Consider the following 20,222-nt stretch of genomic DNA (forward strand, 5'->3'; position numbering starts at 1 on the left):
CCGCGGTGGCTGGAGCCGCTCTCCGGGGATCCGCCTGCTGCCGCCTTTCCCGGGCGTGCTGGCGGAGTGGTGTGCGGCAGCGGGCACCGGCGGCAGAAGGGATGGAGCGAGCTGCGGAGGGCTCACCTTATGGCGTGACTGCACCGCAACCGTGGGGCACGGCCAGCCGGACAGCTTGCTTCTTCGGGATCCTCCCCCGCTTCTCAACTGCACGCGTCGTGTTTTGTCTGCTCCTTTTTAATCTGGATACTAAGGAAATCGTGTTTTTTTGTTGGTGGTGGTTTGGGTTTTTATCTTTTTAGACTGGTTGATGTGACAGATCACCTAAGAAGACTTGCTGGAATGACCATGACAGGACTTCGCAGCCAATATCAAAAGGCACCTGTCCGTCCTGAACGGGTATATGCAATTTCACCGGCACGGGCATATGCATTTCTACTTTCCACCATAGCTACGTCTGAATTTCCGAGTAGCGTCACTGAAAAATTTCACATAATGACTTGGAGTTTAGAAGGTGTGCTTTGCATTCTGCTTGTGATATGTTTTGCAACCATTTCAATGTTTTACAACTCGAGAAGAAAAAGAGAAAGTAGAAAAGACTAAGCCTTGACTGACTTTAGGTACTTAGTTCCACAAGTTCTTCTGTAGAGTCTCTGCACAAGCAGATCTGGGATATATGTATGGTCCCTCTGTCAGTCCCAGTGCAGTTAAAACCCAGACAGCTATCTCTGACCCAAACCCTTGACCATGAGGTGCAAATACAAGATTTAACCCCTCGAAGGACCTCTTGAGCCCATCAGCTACCGGGCTGCGCCTTGTCGCACCACACCTTTATGCACCAAGCAAAGAGATATGCTGGAGGGGAGATTCCTCTTTCTTAAACTTGTGCTTTACTCAAGTTCCTGATCTTTTAATCTCTTTCCAAGAGACAGGGAGAGAGAAAAGAGACAGAAAGAAAGAAAGAGCTCATTAGTGTTTTGCAACAGGACTAATCAGTTACAAAGATGAGAATACCACTTTTCTACTGTGCCTTCCACACAAAAAGTTGTCATAGAATTTCTGTGGCAGTGTAAAGTTGCTTAAACTGTATAAGGTGTTGGAGGTTTAGTGTCTGAAAAAAGTAGTACCGTGTATTTGCACAAAATAGGTTATTCTTATTTGGAATTTGTGTTAAGGCTTTTACCACAATAGCTGTGTCAGCAAAAAAGTATATTCCCGGCTGTGTCATGTGTAGTGATATTTCCAAGAACATTACAACCATATGTGAGAGACAGCTCTGTGGAGCCCCAAAATGAAGAAGAGACCAGTCTGGGGAGCTGTTCTCCAGGGGAGGGGGCAACAGGATTTGCCTCCCCTTGCTCCCCCAAGGGTTTAAGTGCTCTGTCACTGCAATTTCCTGATTTCTAATAATGTGTTGCACCCCGTAGATGAAGTTGTCTTTTTGCAGTACTTCCAAAAGGTGACTCCTATCAGCACATTTTTCCTGAGGTATTTTCATCCTCAACCTTTTGGCAAGGTGGAAGACTGAGGTGTGGAATGATAAAATACTTTGTTCAGTGCTACCCAGCAAATCAGCCTTGCAGCTGACAGTGTTACTGATTCTTGGCTGTGACTACATGATCATTAATAATAAATCTGTGCCTTGCAGCCACAACTTTGATTGGGCATAAACACAACCTTCCTGTCAAGCTAGCCAGGTATAAAAGCATGGTATGTAGTGCTTATGTCAACTTTGCACTAACATTCTGTGGGGAGGCTAGGAAAAAAGCCGATAGCTTTTGGCCCAAGAGCAGCTGAAGCAAGTTTGGTCCTGCAGCATGTTTGGCCACGACTAGAACAAAATCTGAATGTGGTGCCACACTCTGGGTTATGTGGCTATGGAAATCCTGACCTTACATCAGGTACTCTGAAGCTGCAATTTACCACTCTATGAAAGCATGGTTTCTGACTCCTGCACCTACTGTCAGACTTCCCAACTGACTCCCAGCTTTTTTTCTTTCCCCAATACTGCCTAAAACGTTCATTTTCATACATTTCTGAAACACAGATGAATGAAATGGTATTTTCATTTAATAGTTCAGGGAAAGGAGAAAGGTGCTCAATAACAGCTGCCTGCTGATATGGCAGCTTCTCACTGGAGTCCCAGAAAAACCCATCAGTGACACTCACACTCTGTTAAGGTAAAAGCACAATCATGAACATATTTTAACTCCTGTTAAAATTTGAAACTTTTAAGAACATGTCCTAACTTGCCACTCATAGTTGGGACAAATGTATTTTAACTTCTTCGCTGGCAAATGCACTAAAATGCAACACACCCTGTCATCACTGAGAATCTGAAAACATGTTAATTAAAAATTTTTACTGACACCTTTTCTTTTTTTTTTTTTTTTTGGTTTGGTTTTGTTTTGTTTTGTTTTTTGTTTTTGTTTAATGCACCTTTATCCTCGTCCAGACAAGCCTTTAAAGACAGTGAATCTGTGAGTGGTTTTGGAAGCTGGAATCCAATGTTTACAGAATTCCTGAAACAGTGTGTGCTTTCTGGTGTTCACATTGTGAGTCTCTCCTGGGTGATCTGAGCTCTGAGGAGCTGCTGGGAAACCTCTTTCTGTCCTGGGGTGCACAGAGACCTTTCCTATGTGCATAGACAGCAGCAAGCAAACTAAAAAATTATAATCAAAGTTTAAACTGAGAGATAATATTTCCTATATGCTCATCTACTACAAGTCCTTTCTTCTCTTGTCCTGGTCCTTATGTAGGAACAGTGTAAGACAAGCATAGGACAGAAAACATCTTGCTTTCACAAGAACTGTCAAACTGAGACAGTTCTGGTACAAGAATGGGGAACAAGATAATATGAGATAAATAATGTTAAAAGTTTCAAAATTAAATTCAGATTTGCAGAATAGTTGCATATTTTCCAGTTTCTTAAAAATGAGTATTTAATGATGTCAGAATCAGTGCTGAGATTTCCTACTGACACATCACTTCTTCAAGCTTTACTCCAGTTTGGTGCAATGCTATCACAAGCTTTTAACCTTGTGTCACTCACAACCATTACAAGCCCTTTACTAATATTTGCCAAGCTTTTATTAACTGAATACATTCAACAATGTTTGTTAAATAGGATCCAGACTGTTTAAATGTCCAGTGTGCTGGGAAACTGAAAACTTAACAGAGCTTATATATTTTAAAAGTATCATACAACCGGTCTCTATCATAGCTAATAAAAAAATCTCTGTCAACCAACTGGATAATTGGCATCCAGTAATCAGGCTGGTTACTTCTGGGAAGAGAAAAAATCCCTAAAGTAAAATCAAGAATAAGAAAATCAACAATAAACCCAACCCAACCCAAAATTTCTTAGAAGATACGAAAGCATAAAGCACTCCATGTAAAGCCCAAGCCCTTCCCTTAAGGGCAATCACAGCAAGGCACAATAACAGGGAAGGTGTGAGTATACCACTAAAAGATTGATCCATGTTATATGCTGATTCTTCTTTGAAGAACACCATTTCAGCAGCAAATAAAGGGTATTTGGGCTCCTTTGCATTAAGCAGGGCGTGGACAAAAGAAATAGAGATAGTGAAGGGTTGTAAACACTTTACAACCTTCAGTTCTAAGGACAAATACTGCTCCACTGTAGTTCGCCCACAGCTTTACCCAGGTTAAGGTGATGCAGCAATAGTTCTTTACTCCTGTTGTTCCTGTGCCCTGGCCCTACAGTTCCACTCCCTCCACTGTGTGTGCCCTGGCTTTCCTCTGACCTCCTGATAAGCCATTTTGGAGAGTTACACCAGCTGAAAACTATTCTTTCTTTCTTCCCCAATACCTCTCCTCCATTATTCCCCCCCCACAACCCTTCCCCACACCCCCAGGTTTTTGAGCAGGGAAGAGTAGTTTCCTGCTGGTTTAGCTTCTGTAACCCTTGCTGTGGCCAGACAAGTTGTAGCGATGACAAGCAGGTGATTGAGCATGAAGTTAAGCTTCAGTTCCATTGATGTTTGCTTCAATAGCACCACTGCCTCACAAAACCCCCCTTCTTGTGCTTGCTTCCATTTTCCTGATTCTCCTTCAGTTCTTCCGGGAAGAGTGATCTAAGCAAAAAATGCCTGATGAGCAGGTATCTTTTAGAATGGCATTGATAGGTGATGTCTCATGATGTTTCATTTAAAGACCACATGTGCTTTAATGATGACTACTTTGTGTTTTGTGACTACAGCCAGCCTGGCTTTTACGAATTCCAGCTACATTTGGAGGGGACGGGAGTTACGTAAGAGTAGAATCATGTAAATTTATGCTGAAAAGTGTCATGGAGTATGAAATGAAACTGATGGACCCAGCTAAACAGAAGTCTGTCTAAAATAGGAAATAGGAAGCACTTGAGCTTGACTCAGAGATTTAGATTCCTGACATACGGTTGTCATGAACTGAAACTGATTTAGGGTTAAATCAAGCAAGGACTAGGGGTTATGGAATTAACAGCCTCCACATCAAGTACCTAGGCTCTCTGTAGGGCTCAGGCTGTGGGGAGAAAGCCAAGTGCCAAAGTCTGTAATTTGCCCAGCTGGCAGGTAGAGGCTGGTACCCTAAGTCTGGTTTTATGATTCTCACTGCCTGAACAAATACACTGCAGCCACAAGGTGTGAAAGGCTAAGCCAGTGCAAGTTGGTGTTGTTGAGTTGTTGTTTTTGTTGTTACACTCAGCTCAGAAAGGCTGTTTGTTTCCGGTAGCTGAAATAAACATTATAGAGTGCACCCCAGTCAGCTTGGCAGAAATGTATGTGACATGTTCTGTCTGCTGTGCTGGTAGGGAACAGATTTTATATCAGTGGTCATGTAATCCCCAGCTATACAGAAATACATCACAAATAGGAAATACAAAGCCTGTCTCAGAGACTTGGATTCCTTATATTTGGTTGAAGAGAAGTATACCCCTTTACTTGGAAGCCAGCACTCTGACCTCTTCCCTGCCGTGAGGTGCTTTTGCCCCTTTGAAAGCTTAAGATGCAGTCCCTTTTCATCCAGGAAGCATGGCTTTAGTTCCCACCTAAGAAAATTTGAATCCCTTCATTTACCTCCCTCTGCTTTTCCCATGAAGTCCTAGGATGAGGAAATGTGAGCACAAATGTTTCTATTTTCTCTCCCTGAAGCTGTTCAGCAAAGGAATTAAGAGTTACTCTTTGGCATGGAGAATTACATAGTAATTGCTCCAAAACCTGAGCATGATTCTGCAGTCTAATTACTTTGCAGGACTGTCTGGGAGTGGGAGAAATCAGCTTGCCTCTGATTCTCACTCTTCTGAAAGTGTTACTTGTTTTCTAGTTTCTAGCTCTTAGGACAAGCAAGGGCTGGCCCCCACGGTCCAGTGTTAGCACCTTGACCCAATGATTTCAATATACATACATGATCCTGTTTTGTCTCACTGTTCAGACTGCAAATAGTATTTTTTTTTAATTTCTTTTTTTCAAAGTGGAGCACTGAGCAGAGAGCTGGTATGCCCTGGCACTGTCACGTTTCCAGCCAGACAGGCCAGCTGCACAGCTTAGAGTAAGAGAGATCTGCATGCCATAGCCCCTTCCCTCACATGTCACAAGACTTCCTCCACCATGTCCACACAAGCTTCAATTGCTCTGGGCATCACACATGCAGAGAGATGTCCTCTGTGTTTCCCCAGGGAAGGCCTTTGATCAGCTGCTCCTGAAGTGCTTTGGAGGAAGGACAACTGAGGTGAGACGTAGTCCATTTGTTGGATACCTCTGGGGACACATCTTGCCTCTTGTGTCTGCCAGCATTTTGAAAAGCAGTGGCAGAACATACTTTAAAGCTACAGTTCCTGGATCCACTCTGATGAATTCAGCAGCTTACTGATGGCTTTAAATTTTCAATTTGAGTTTGGACAACCAAAATATTATCTATGTCCTTTTGTAGATTTAGCTGCAGTTTGTAACACATCAACAGAGAGAGAACTGACATTTCATATTAGACTTTCAGATTTTTCATCTTTTTTCTTTTTTTTTTGTTTCCATTGTCACAATGAATGATTTAGATGATCCAGAATATCATTCTGATATTATATATCCACCACATTTATTTTGGTTTATATTTTGACTAAATATTTTCATTTTAGAAAGTGTTTATTCTATGTGTATTTTGGCATTTTAGCACCTTGCTTTTCATTGTAACTGTGTGTAGTTCTGGGAACAAGACCATAAAAAGATTATAAAACTATTAAATGACATCCAAAGGAGAACCATGAAGATGGTAAAAGGCCTTGAAGGGAAGCCATACAAGGAGTGGCTGGGATCACTAGGCTTGTTCAACCTGGAGGAGACTGAGGAGGGCCTTCATTACTGTCTACAACTTCCTCATAGTGGGAAGTAGAGAGGCAGACACTGATCTCTTCTCTGTGGTGACCAGTGAAAACAACCCAAGAGAGTGGCCTGAAATTGTGTCAGGGGACATTTAGGTTGGATATTAGGAAATTACCTTATGGGTAGTTGGGCACTGCAGCAGTGTGATTCTTGGTGTGTCCTGTGCAGGCCTAGGACTTGGATTCTGTGATCCTGGAGAGTCCCTCCCAGCTCAGGATCTTCTATGATTCTGTGTAACCTGTGCAAAGGATTAAGTTCATATCCACTTCCACAAATCTGTGGAAGAGTTCACCCTGCTTATACAGTGAGTTCACTTGTCTTTAGAACTATGGATATGTAGGATGAGAGCCACTGTTTTAAGTGTAATAGGTAACAGAAACTACTGTCTGCATATTGAGGGGGTTGATACAGCCTCCCTGTGTAAGAAATGGGTAATAAAGGTATTTTATTTTTATTGCTGGCTTTAGAATTTTATAATTTTATAATAAATAAATAATTTTATAATTTTATAATAAATGTTCCTTAAGCCATGTACTGATTTTTGAACATGTAGTGACTGAAAGGTCATTTTTTGCCACCAGTACTGCAAGAAAACACAGTCCAGGCTGCAGGCTTCAAGGCCTGCAGTAAATTAAGGATTGTTAAAACAAATGGGTTAATGATTACAAATTCAATTGTTTGATTTAGAAAGGCACATATGTGTAATGCAAGAGACAGGAGCGATTATTGGTGAAAGAACTGGTTAAAGACTGGGGCATTTGTGTCCATATTCCTGCCAGGAGTTAGTGTTTAAATAGCTAGTTTAAGATGGGGGTATTTTTGTCCATATTTCTGCCCTGTGGGCAGACTGCCTCTGTGACTGGGGTAAGTCTCTGTAGGTATATCTGCCCTGCAGACCAGGGTATTGGATCAGGACACTAGCTGTACTACAGATTGTTGGGGATATTGGAAGCAGACGTGGATTTAAACATAGATGAACTTAAGCAACGAATTTAAGCATAGAAGAATATTTTTCTGCCTTGAACTCTTTGTGTCAATCCTGCCAAACATACATCCCTTGTAGCCAAGCTGCTATAAAGCCACTGTCAAGCAAAGGCAGCAGGGGTGCTGCGTGGATGAACAGGTAGTTCCCAACTAAGCTCAGACTGAAAAAGGAAGAATGCAAGAGGCAGAAGCAGGTGATCCAGGAACAATACAGACACAGTGTGCCACGATATAATTAGGAGAGCCAAAGCCCACCTACAGCTGAGTCTGATGTGGGATGAGAAGGGCTACTACAAGCATACCAGCAGCAAAAGGAAGATCAGGGATAATGTGGGCCTGCTGCTGAATGAGGGCAAGGACCCTGGTGCCAAGGGATACTGAAAAGATCACGCTAGTGAATGCCTTCTTTACCTCAGTGTTTGCTGGTCAGACCAGCCTTCAGGAACACCAAGACTCTGTCATCAAAAGGAAAGTCTGGAAAAAGGAAAACTCACCCTTGGTGGAGGAGAAGCCCATAGAAAGGAACATTTAAAGAAATGGAATATATACAAACTCATGGAATCCCTTGGGAGGCACCCACAAATGTAAAGCGAGCTGTCTGATGTCACTGCAAGGATATTGTTGGTTATCTTTGAAAGACTTGTGGTGATTAGAGCAGAATCACAAGGACTGGAAGGAGGAAAATATCAATCTTATCACTGACAAAGCCAGAAAGAAGGATCTGGTGAGCTATAGGCTAGCAAGCATTCTCTTGGTTGCCAAAGAGGGCCTGTGAAGCCTCCATCCTTGAAAGTCATCTGATCACAGTCCCGGACAACTGGCAGTCCTGTTTGAGCAGGGGGATTGAACCAAATGATCTGCAGAAATGCCTTCCTATCACAGACATACTGTGATTCTATGTGATTCAGACTGTGATATTGTTTTCAGTACTGCCTTAGCTATGCCTGTACTCAATTTAGTTTTAAGTTGTATTCCTGAGATCATGTGTTAAATGGTTTATGGAATCTGGAAATTAATACACCTGCCTATGTGACTGGGAAGCATGAATACCTAAAGATTGTGAGGTGCTTTCAGTGAACAAAGCATACAAAAGCCTTTTGTACACATTTATAGGAAAGAGAAACTTGACAATCTTTTCCCCCTGTACAGTATAAATTACATTAACGTGTGAGAAAACAATATCTGTAATAATGTTTTTGAAACTAGGAACTCAGAAACCAAGTAAATCACAGGTTTAACGTGAACCCCTGCCTTTATATGTTCCCATGCCTTCTGTGATACTGTGTTGGAGTCTATACAGAGCAGATGAGTAGTGTCACAGTAATTTTTGTTTATTCCTTTTAAATTATACTTTCTCACACTTTTGTAAGGTCTCCCATTTCCCCCCATGCAGCTATAAAAGGCTGCCTTCAGTCTGTTTAGGCTCAAGGCACGCATGCGGTCTTTTATTGACAAAAGCAGATGGCGATTTCCCCTGCAATCCGTTTCCTTTTCCCTGGCTGGCATGTGAAACACGGAGAGCATACTGGAGGACACGCCGTCATACCACGCCAGCCTCCTCGCAGGGGAGAGCCCAGGACCTGGCTGCCCATGAGGCATCTGAATTACTGGAAACTATTTCACATTTGGCTTAAAGCTATTTTGACAATCTTCAGCTGTATCCTTTATTTCTTCCTTCTTAGCATGTAAATGTCCTTTTTATAGTAGCTATTCTTACAGAATTTATGGTTCTCTTTTTTTAAAGCTTCTCATTCCCAGTTCCCCATTTTTATTTAAGTTTGTCCCTTTTCATTTCCTGGGCATACCATGCTAAGTGAAACATACATTTGAGGGGTGAAATTTTATGTGTCTTCCTCAAATTATCTCATGATGCTGGCCTCTATTATTCCCTTTTTTGTCTTCAATGTGGCAATTATGTCCTTTTTGCCATACTGCCTTTCATGCTTATGAGGAGCTCTGCAAAATGTATTATTATCTCCCTTTGTTTGCTTCCTTAAACCCCTTCTTTTCTTTTACACCTACAAGTGCAAAGAAATGACTGGTTAATCCATTATTTCTATTTTTTTTTCCCTTGGATTTATTGGTAGTTATTTTGAGTTTGAAATCTCTGTGGGATCAGGCCTATCTTTGTGGACTGTCACTGCCTTATCGGTTAGCATAAGGACAGAAAAAGTGCAAATTTAAGCCTCTGAGGTGCTTTAATCTTGGCAGACCCTGAGCAGAGTTCCCCTTTCTGCATCTTACTGAGATTTACTAGGGAGGATGTACAGCTCAGTCAGTGTGTGGGCATAAAGCCTGTAAAGAGCTTTGGAGCAACAACTGGCTTGACACAGCACATGCAAGGAACAATTTATCTTTCATTCTTAGTCCCACAGATATTACGGGCACTTTAATTTCTTTTTCTTTACCCCATCAAGATTTTCAGATTGCTTTTCATATGGCTGTGTTCAGCACTATTTCTTTCAGAATCAATTCAGTTTAAGTTTTTCATTCATGTACAAAGAAAACGTTCTGAAATCAACAAATAAAGCATCTGACTCATTTAAATGCTTATGAGCCTAATACTGCATTCATATTACTGAAAAAAAATAAAGAAATGCTTTCCTTTAAATCTAAATTTTATGAAGCATAATCACAAGAATTTTTTTGTATTCTTAAGCATTACGAAGTTTGTGCATACAATAGCATTTGCAATGCATTCATGGGTGGTCTGGAAATCTCTGAGCAGCAAGTATGAAGCACCTCCATACTAGTAAAAGCAGGAAAAATTCAAGCCAAAAGAGAAATGGAAAAGACATACTTATCACTGAACGTGCAGTCAGACTTTCAGTGCCCAGAGAAAACAGGTAGCATTGGGATTTTTGAGATCATATTTCCCTTTTCTGCACATTTGCAGCAAACAGTAGTGTAGTTTATGTATAGACTGAGGCTTCTGTGGTGGTGAAAATCAGAAACTCACTTTCAGGGAGGCTCAAGATGGAGCTGAGCTTGTCTTAAGCAGGCAGAGACCATTCAGACTGCAAAGTTCGTTCTTTATGGAGAGTACAATTTGAGTCTTCAATGATATTAACACTAAAAATGTCAAAAGCTATAAACACAGTGATATCAAACTCTTTGAGTGGTGTCGGTGGGTTTCTCGGAAGATTCAGATAAGGACGGTTTCTTTCTTTACGAGCTCATCAATCCCCATATAGAGCAGAGACCAGTCTTTGGAAGGCTTTTATATCTCATATCTTACACCTCATTTATAACTCCTTTATAGAGGGGAGAGCATAGGGTGATTCCTGCTCTCCTCCACTCTGAGCACAGAACCCCATTTCCTGTCACCTAAAGATCCAAAAGTGATGTTACCCACAGAGAAACTCTACCTTTCCTTGGCACGTGCTTGAGGAGAAAGAGAAGCATGGCTGCTGGGGGTGAAGAGAGGCTCAGGAGCTGTGGTGAGTTTGGACTTGTCCAGTGTGGCGTAGGGGCTGGGGGCTCGTGCCCCAGACACTCAGCTTTGAGGCCGTGTCAGCAAGCTGCAATGTCATTGTCCTTTGACACTGCCATCAGCAAGCACAGCTCTCCTGCCCCTCACCCTGCTGGTCATTGTCACAGGAAAGGAGGTTTTCTGTGTTCTTTGCTGTCAGGTTGTTGCTTCTAAGCAGATGATTGTATCTTGGAAAGGCATTGTGTAAGATTAGAAAAAGCCAGTCTGTCTGAAAGGTTTCAGGGGGGAGGTTTTGGCACCACAGCACACAAGACTGAGACATGATTGTCTTATCTACCTGCTTGTCATCAGATACACACAGTGCATCTACTGCCAGGAAAAGAGCCCAAGGAGGAGGAAGGCTGACCACACCTTTCTCCAAGCCATGGATTCCCATTATCTTTTCTGCCAAGACAAGGCAGGAAACGCAGTTTGTGTTTGTCTGGGTTTCGGTGGAAACAAGGCCATTGTTTCCAGCAATTTCTGGGATTGGAGAAGTGCTTGGGACAGGACATTACTGTCATTCTGTAGGAAGTGCACATCATGGAGGGGTTAGGTCCCTTCTGAAGTGTTTTGAGCAGTGCTGTTCTGAAACCCTGGCTGGGGGAGCTCCAGGCCATTGCCAGGGAGTGCAGCCCTGTGCCCATGGGTGGGAGAGCAGGGGTTTCCAAGTAAATGATTAGTGCAGAACAAGGGCCTGAGCCCCAGAACAAAAAGTGTGGTTTTCACAAGCTCTGTCCCTATATGTACCATAATGTAGTGAGTTTCTTTCCTTCTTATGCCTCAAGGTCTGGGGCAAATCATCCTGCTTCTTTCTTTTCCTCAAATCTTCATGGGGGGCCCCACTGTTTGATAAGGGAATGAAGAAAATGTGGTGTTTTTATTTTATATCTATATTTAATTCTTTTTGGTTTGAGTTACTTGGAAGTCTCTCTATATAAAAATACTTTCAAATATAATTTGCTTCCTTGGGTGAAATTCATCTCCAGCTCTGCAGAAATGCTGTACAAGTGTGGTGCTCTCACAGTTGTTTTTGAGCACTTATCAGAGTTTTCAGAGAAGGTAACAAAATATAAATCAAGAGAAGCATTCAGACTGGTATTTCTGAATTCTTTTTTAGTCACTGATGATAGACTCTGGGTTCAATTAGATTTGGAGGAAGTCTTCCAAGCACAATGTTTTCCCCTTTAAAATTTGTATTTCAGAACACAAATCTGTGTACAGCACATCTGCACACAAATATATCTGTTATGCATTGTCTCACTATTCCACTCATCATACAAAAACCTTTGCAAGTATCACAAACTTGCTGAAGTCAAACAGAGATAAGAGCAACTCAAGTTCTGATTTTAATTCTGCTTTACTCAGCATGTGTGGTTACATATGTGAACTATATCTGAGATTTCTGAGAGGTGTCCTGGGTAAAACCAGTATACATTTTAAATTACTCTTATACTTCATTAATGAAGTCATAATTTGATATTTACTAGATCTTAATCACTGAGTCAGCACATGTATAAGTTTAGGAGAAAATGTGAAAGATGTTGAAGTACTTAAATTACTACTATGTCTGGGTTTTTCTGAAACAGAAAATCAGCTCTGGTTTCCAAAGAATTTATGGAAAACCCCATTGACAGCTGCATGTGCAGGTTGCACTGTGCTTTTATTAGCTCTATTAGTAACATTAAGGAGATACATATCGTTCTCTTTTAAGCAGCTTTAACAGTGTTAGTGACTAAAGTGCTTTGTTTTCTGCCTAATATTGGTGATAATTAATGACAAAGAACACATGGAAATGGTATAGATCTGCTTTTCTGAAATGGTTTTGTAACCAGGTCCAACAGCATTGTGGAAGACCTGTCATCATCTGTGCTACTCTCCTTATCTTGTCACAAATATTATGAAAAATAATAATAATGCAGGGCCAATGAAGTAATGCTTTTCAGGGTGCTAGTCAAATGTTGAATAATAGATGGCTCCTCTCAAGCCCAAGGTTTACAGACAGTAAATGGGGAAGAAGGCATTACAGCAGATGCAGAAACAATTAGAAAAAGCATTCCTCTTTCCAGTGGGTGAGGAAAGGGCTGCTTGTCAGGGAGGAGGACACTCCAGGAGAGTGGATGAGCACTGCGGGGAAGGCTGGGAGGAGGAGGATGAGGTGCTCTGTGGAGCTGGTGAGATCAGGCAGGATCAGAACAAGCCTCCAATCCACACAGTATAAAAAAAAGAAAACATCCAAAGGTGCAAATATCCAGCTCTTCCTGACTAGGCTCCTGTTATTCCTGTTATCTGTCAGCTGCCTTCCCCTTTCTTTGCAACTCTTCCTCAAAGCCATATGGAAGCAGGATTAAGGTGGGTGGAAAGTCCCACCTTTCTCCTCATAACCTCAAAGCCGGGGGATCTCCTCGGAATGCCTTGGGGCCTGGCATTACAGCCACCATCTGTTAACTGCTCCTCTTCTCTGCTATGGCCACGGTGGTGGTGAATAGCCTCAGACAAGGTGCAGACAAGGTTCACTGTCTGCAAATGTCACCGAGGAGCTTGCTGTATCCTACTGCAGAAGGGACAAAGAAAACATCCTCGCTCTCTCTTTGTGCATGAGAAACAAAAGGGTCAAAATACTTCCCTGGCGTCACACAAAACGACAGCAGAAAGCAAATAAATCTTACTTTTCCTGAGCCCAGGACTACACTTCAAATCTGAAACCCCTGCAGCTCTGATAGAGGCAAAAGGGAAGGCAAGGAAACAGGAAAAAGGATTAGAGAAGATAGGACATACTGGCTCATAACTGCTCATCTGCACTGCCTTAATTGAAGTCAAGCTTTTACAAAGAAACACTGCAAAGGTTTGGAATTCAAATCTGAAACGAAAATATTGGCAGGAGTGTAGCCTGGAACTATAGTTTATGTTCTCTCTTTAGGGTCTGTATCACTTTATCTGAGAGCCTTGTGATTGTCAGCAAATTTTATTCTCACAAAATGATAGAGGAAGAAAAGTTTTCTACCTGTATTGGGAAGGCAGAATTTAGGCAGACAACTGAAAAATATATGATTTTGGGTCCTTCAGGAATAGTGAGGTTCTTCTGCTGTAGAGCAGAAGCTTTATAAGTTTCAATCTATATTCCTAAATCTATTAAATCGCCTTTTCTGAATTAGATTTTTATGAATCTGAAATCTACTGCATAGTCTATCTTTATATTGCTCTCTGAGAGAGCAACATGGCTTTGTTCCTTTGATGGGTCTTCCTTGGGGAGTTTGTTGGGAGCCTTTTCAATGGATTCACGAGGAAAGGTGAGGGCCTGCTGCTGGGGTAGGGAGCCTGAGGAGAGTGAAGTTGAAAGAAGAATTTTATTTGTTCACCAGCCTCAGGAGTATTTGGCCTTATGAGTAACCTTGGAAAGCTATGAGGAGGCGGAGGAATGCACATTTGGTGCTGAAGGAATGACTATTTAGAGGGGAAGATTCAGGATGCAGCTTCTTAAACTTCATTCTGAGCAATGGGTCTGATGGGAAGAGGATATTATTGCTCCCAATGATATCCGTGTCTCCCCTTTCTCCTGAGCAATGCCTTGGCCATCATCATGACATCCTCTCTCTGGTTCTAGCAATTGCTTTTGGGATCCTTTGAATCAGGCAACTGATGTAAAGGTCAGGATCCTGGAATCTCTTCCACAGTCCTCTCACAGCTCATTTGGGAGATATTTCAAGCCTCTCCCATAGTTTTACCTTGTGATTTGTCCCAAGAAAGGATTTAGGATGCATTTTCTCTGTTTGAATGTAATGATTGTTATATGCTTTTGAAATCTTGTTTATTATTTTCTTTTCCACTCCTACTGAGTCATAGAAGAGTTATTCAGTTTTCCCCCTGCCCATCTCCCCGTCCCTGACTCAAGAACAAAGCAAATCCCTGCATATGGGTCCTGCTGCTTATGAATGCAGGCAGTTTTCCTGAGGCCTCAGCCAGTGCAGAATTTCAAGGCTTAGATCTGCGTTTCCCAAGTCAAGGCTCAGAATCCCAGCTAGAATCTAGGTGGTTGCTAATGAATCCATTAACCCAAAAGAAATTCATGTGAGTCCCTTCTATGTCTATTCTTACACCTAGTTTACATCTCATAGATCCATAAGACAGCCTGCAGCTGATACTTATTTGAGCACTGCAGGCTTAAATGCCAGCAGAAATCTGTGACAATCTGGAAAAAAGGACAGGATATTGTATGGATATTAAATAGACCAGTTATTTGTAGTTTCTTACTAATAATTTGAACGTATGTCCAGGTCTGGATTTCAATCGCCAATAGCTCAATTACCATGTAGTCAAGCTTACATTGTGTTTATTGCCAGATTAGAAAGAGTATCTCATCATGCTAAACCTTGCAAATTCTGTCTGTCTTATCACTGCAGGATCATGTTGTGTCCTGTTAGCTGGTATCACAACAGCGGCTTTGTTTTTGTAACGCTAGACTTGAGTGCTCAACATAATGAATACACTCCTACAGCTGGTTTACACAAGGAATGCTGACATTTTTCACAATGCATTTTTTTAGACATATGCCTGTTCATAAACAGTCAAAATAACCTAGAAGAACTTGAAACTCCCATCTGGATGTTGTATTTAGGTCTCATATGCAGATTTTTTTTTTTCTAAGCTATTCTATGAAAACCCTTGCATTTTTAATTTTGATTTTTGCCTAGTTTATTTGTCTCTAAAGAGCCTCCCAAATTATCAGTCACATTTCTCTGATTCTCTGCTCCATAAAGCATGATCCACCATGTTATAATATTTTGATTTTTTTTTTCTCATGTCATTGGTCTGATGATTTGATGATCCCTGGCAATGGAATAAACATGGTAAGCTCTCAGATATTTGCATCAGAGGAGCCAGGCTTTGGTATTAGTTAATTTTCAGGGTCACATATTCATACATGGAACTGAGAGCATCTAATCACAACTATCTTCTCCTCTCAGAACCACAGCTACCTTCAAACAACATCTATTAATAACTTTCCTGCCACTATAACTGATGTAGTACACTCAAGTGTAATCAGTGTTGTTACCACAGAAATACAGTAATACATTTTGTTGCTACACTCCAGAATATAAATGTACAGGGGGAAAGGCATAATGCCATCGTGCCGGTGCTTGAATATAGCAGCTGCAAAGTAAATGAGCAGGGCAGAGTCAGTGTCTACACTCACTTTTGAGTCTCTAGTTGTGACAGCATTCACACAGAAGCTGCTTTACAGATTAGGGAATTGTTTTCAATTAAGTCCTTGTTCTCAGCACTGACTGCCTAACCCCACTAACCTTGGGGTTAGAAAACATAGTAGTAGAATGGCAAGCCTGTATAAGTCTTGTCCAAAATTCATCTTCTGCCTCTTTATGCCCAGCAGCGCTGAAATACAGAGAGCTAAAAGGAAGACAAGCCTAATGTGTCCAAAAAACCCAAGAAATACAAATCAGCAATCCATATGGATATATACTGTATAATGTCACAGCATAGCTGCCATTAACAGCTACTACACTTCAAGAGAGGTGGTTGCAGATTTTGGTAAGGGTTATTTTTCATTTGAAAACAAAATTTTGAAATTAATTTTTTTCCCATAAATGAACTTGTTTTGTCTTCAAACAGAGAAACTTTCCATTTCAGGATGAAACATCATCAGAATGAAAGAGAGAGAGGATGAGGATGGAAATTCATATTGATTGGGATGACTCTGTGGTACCAGCCAAGACAGATATTTTTGTCAGAGGTAAACCTTACCCTCTGTAGCCTGCAGCATCATAACTTAGGTACGTAGTGCTGAAAGATCAAATTTCTGCATGTTGAGCTATTGTGGGGTGCCTTTAAATTTCTCTCCGTCTTTTCTTTTGTATATACGCGAAGCTATAATGAATTTTGTATTTATAGGTAGAAAAAGACAAGCAATTGAAAACTAAAAAAAACTTTACCTGATGGGAAGACTTTTATCAATCTGAATGTTAACAATAACTTAGTGCTTAGTTTTACTGAAAATATGCACAAAATTGTCTTTTAGTGCTCTGTCAAAGGTCAGTATTTGTCAAACTGTATTTAATGTGCACCAATAATTTAAGATGCATCCTAAAACGTGACAAGTTGCGGAGTTTCTTGTCCCTTTGTCTTCCTTAATGGATCATACTTTGGAGTGTGAGAGCCATATTCAAGATCTAATGGGTAAAATGAAGACTTCTGAGTAGCAAATTTTTTTGTCATGCTTAAAAGGCAATTACCTGGACCAAAAGAGGTTTGACAATAAACTCTGAACTACAGCATCATGTAAAGTCAATTAAAAATGGTGTTAACTGACTACAGTCCTCCCTTTTTCCCTTCTGTTGCTGAAGCTGAGCTAGTAACCACTGTGGAGCTATTTTCTTGCCAAAAAATGTCTGACAAAGATGAAACCTTGGATACACTGAAGGTACTGGGAGGGGATGCTGAAATATGGTTGTGGGTGGAGACATCTGAAGAAATATGTAACTATGCAGGCAATCTTTACATATTAAAAAACCAATTGTAACCAAAGAAATAAATATTACTACAAGCTTAAAAAAAAAAAAAAAGTACAGGAATACTGTCAAGATCCTGGCAGCCAAAAAGAAAGAATGAAATGTTTATTCATATGGGTCTATGCATTTTAAAGAGCATAAAATGTTGCCCTCCGAGGATGACAGCTTAAACATAAACTGCAATAAGACTTGTGACGTGATTAAAGAAGATTGCATACCTCTGAGGATAATAAAGAACTGATTGCCTTAAACATTGTGCAATCTTTAAAATCCATGTCTTGGACAGCATCCTAGGAAGATATCCAGCTTCAGTAAATCAGGAAGAAGTGGCTGAAGTGCCTGGGGACTTTTATTCCTAGTATAATTGTATTTGAAAAACTTACCCTGAAAGGCTTTACACAGAAGATAGTGGCAGCAAAATCTTGTAGTTTAATAAGAGAAAAAAATTTATGTAACTGAGAAAAGATGACATACATCTCTGCTTGAAATTATAAGATATGGACCTACAGTCAATGGAATAATTGCTATTCAGGTATTACTGTCCACAAACACCCTGGTAAGGCTTATTTGCATTACCTGCTCTGGGGAGTATACCCAGAGTTATTTTACAGTCCGTCTAAAGGGTTAAAAAGAAATCTAAATGTCAGAAGAGGGAGCTCAGATGTAGTTGAACAGACAGTGGTGAAGATAAATATTCAACCTCTGCCCTTGACAAGTCTCTTAGGCTTGGCAGTTTCTCACTAGAAGTCTATAAAATCCTTAGGCATGATTGCTACACTTTGGGAAGAGCCAAATTCCTGAATTCTCTGAAGAGGGAAAAAATAAAGAAATTATGCTCGTTGTATATACTTCACTCCCATGAGAAGGTTACCGAGTTGTTTGTATATTTTATAGAAACCCATATCACTTCCTACAGCTGGCAATAAAGCTCTCACCAAAATTTTGGCAAGCAAGTAAGAAAATGTTCTGCCAGACACCATTAATACAGATCAATCTGGTTTTCCTTTGCGTGAACCAGAAGATTATTTTCCTGAGGTAAATCTCAAACAGTTTTTACCTCAAAGGCTTGCTTTTTGAATCCTATTGAATGCCAACAAATCTAGGATAATTCATAGATGCATGGAGGTTAAGGCCAGAAGGGATGGTTAGAGCATCTGCTCTGACCTCCTGTGCATTTCAGAGCAGTAAATTCCACCCAGTTACCCTGGTACTGTGCTCTTTAATTGGCGTTTGGTAAAAGCACTTCCTCAGAAAGTTAGTCAAGCTTGATTTGGAGACACCACAAAAATAAAATCCACTGTTTCCTTGGCAGTTTCACCCCATATCATTAATTAATTACTTTCACAGTAATTTTAAAAAAAAAAATTTTTTTTCTTTACAGGTTGAATTTTTTTTTACTTTGGCTTTCAGCAGCTGATCCTTTTCTTCAAAAGATTAAACATGTTTGTATTATCTCCTCTTGAAGGAATTTACTCACTGTACCTCTAACTTTGTTGAACTAAATAGATTTGATTTCTGAAGTTTCACAGTGCAAAACACTTTCTCCAGCCCTCAAACAAATTCTGTTTTTATTTTCAGTATCTTCTCCAATATTAGCAATACCTATGGAGTTTGAATAAATTGTGATTCTCTTGAATGCTGAACACAGAGGTAAAAAAATTCTTCCTAGTCTTATTCACAGTACTTCCTGGAATAAAAAACGGGATAGCTTTATTCAGAGTGTTTTCTGACATTATCAATGTATAAATCAGTGGCCATGTGGCAAGCTGGAGTGGGGAAGCTGTAAATAGGACACAATTCTTCAGGTAGAGCCATTGACCACCAGAAGACAGAGAGAAGATGGCTTTCTGCTCAGTGATGTCTCACAGTCAAGAATTGAGGTCTTTCTGGAAAAAATATTCACTCAGGGAGTAATTTAGAAACCCAAATGTTAAGGATGTTGACCTCTGTGGGAGAGCAAAGAGTTTACTCTCTGCTTCAGTCCCTAAAGTGGGGGCTTGTGCAGGTGTACAGCAGAGCCAGTGCACATGAGGGAGCAGGGCTGCGTCTCCAGGCCAGGCAGCAGAGGAGTCACATGTGCGTGACCACTGCTCAACCCCAGCATTTGGATCAGTTCAGCCAAGCTGTGAAAATCTAGTTTTGGTGACAGAAACCACTTGTTCCAACTTGTTTATGGAATTTCAGTCCCAACTGTAAGTCAATTGCACTTTGCTTTTGAAAATTCAACCTTCGGTGATATAAACAGAGCAGATGCCAAGGGCATATCTTGAAACTACTAACAGAACAAGACTCCTAGAATCTGAAGCACCATTCCAGTTAAAGTTGCTGGAAGTACAGATTTCAGTTCAACTTTTCACAAAGTTCAGATACATTCAGAGAGAAGTTTACTTTTATGGTCATCTCAGCTGCCAAGAGTATAAAAAAGTGAGGAAGTTGTTCCATGCAACATTCTCTCAGGCAATAGAGCTAATATGAGAAATTCCCAGTTATAAGAACTCCCCAGCCCTAGCTGCCTATTTGTATTCTCAGTTTCTTGCTGTTATGGTTCTGTTTATAGGGCTGTGCAATAAACCACATTAGTGAAATGATCCTGTTAATACAGAAGCAAAAAGCAACTGCTTTGTTGAAGGACAGGAGAAAGTGGGACTCTCTTAATGAAACAATTTAATTAATGCAAGGACAGAACAGAACAACCACAGCAACAAAACTAACCTCTCTGGATGCTTAAAAAAAATAAATGTAATTTAGACCATTCCAGAGGATATTCTGTCAGTGTAGCCCTGGAAAATGCTACTACAGAGGAACAGACAGTTAAACACTGTATGGGGGCAGAAATTAATTTGGCAGGAAAGTGAGAAATGAAAGAAA

This window comes from Parus major, chromosome 3, assembly GCF_001522545.3.
Source record: "Parus major isolate Abel chromosome 3, Parus_major1.1, whole genome shotgun sequence".
Classification (NCBI taxonomy): domain Eukaryota; kingdom Metazoa; phylum Chordata; class Aves; order Passeriformes; family Paridae; genus Parus; species Parus major.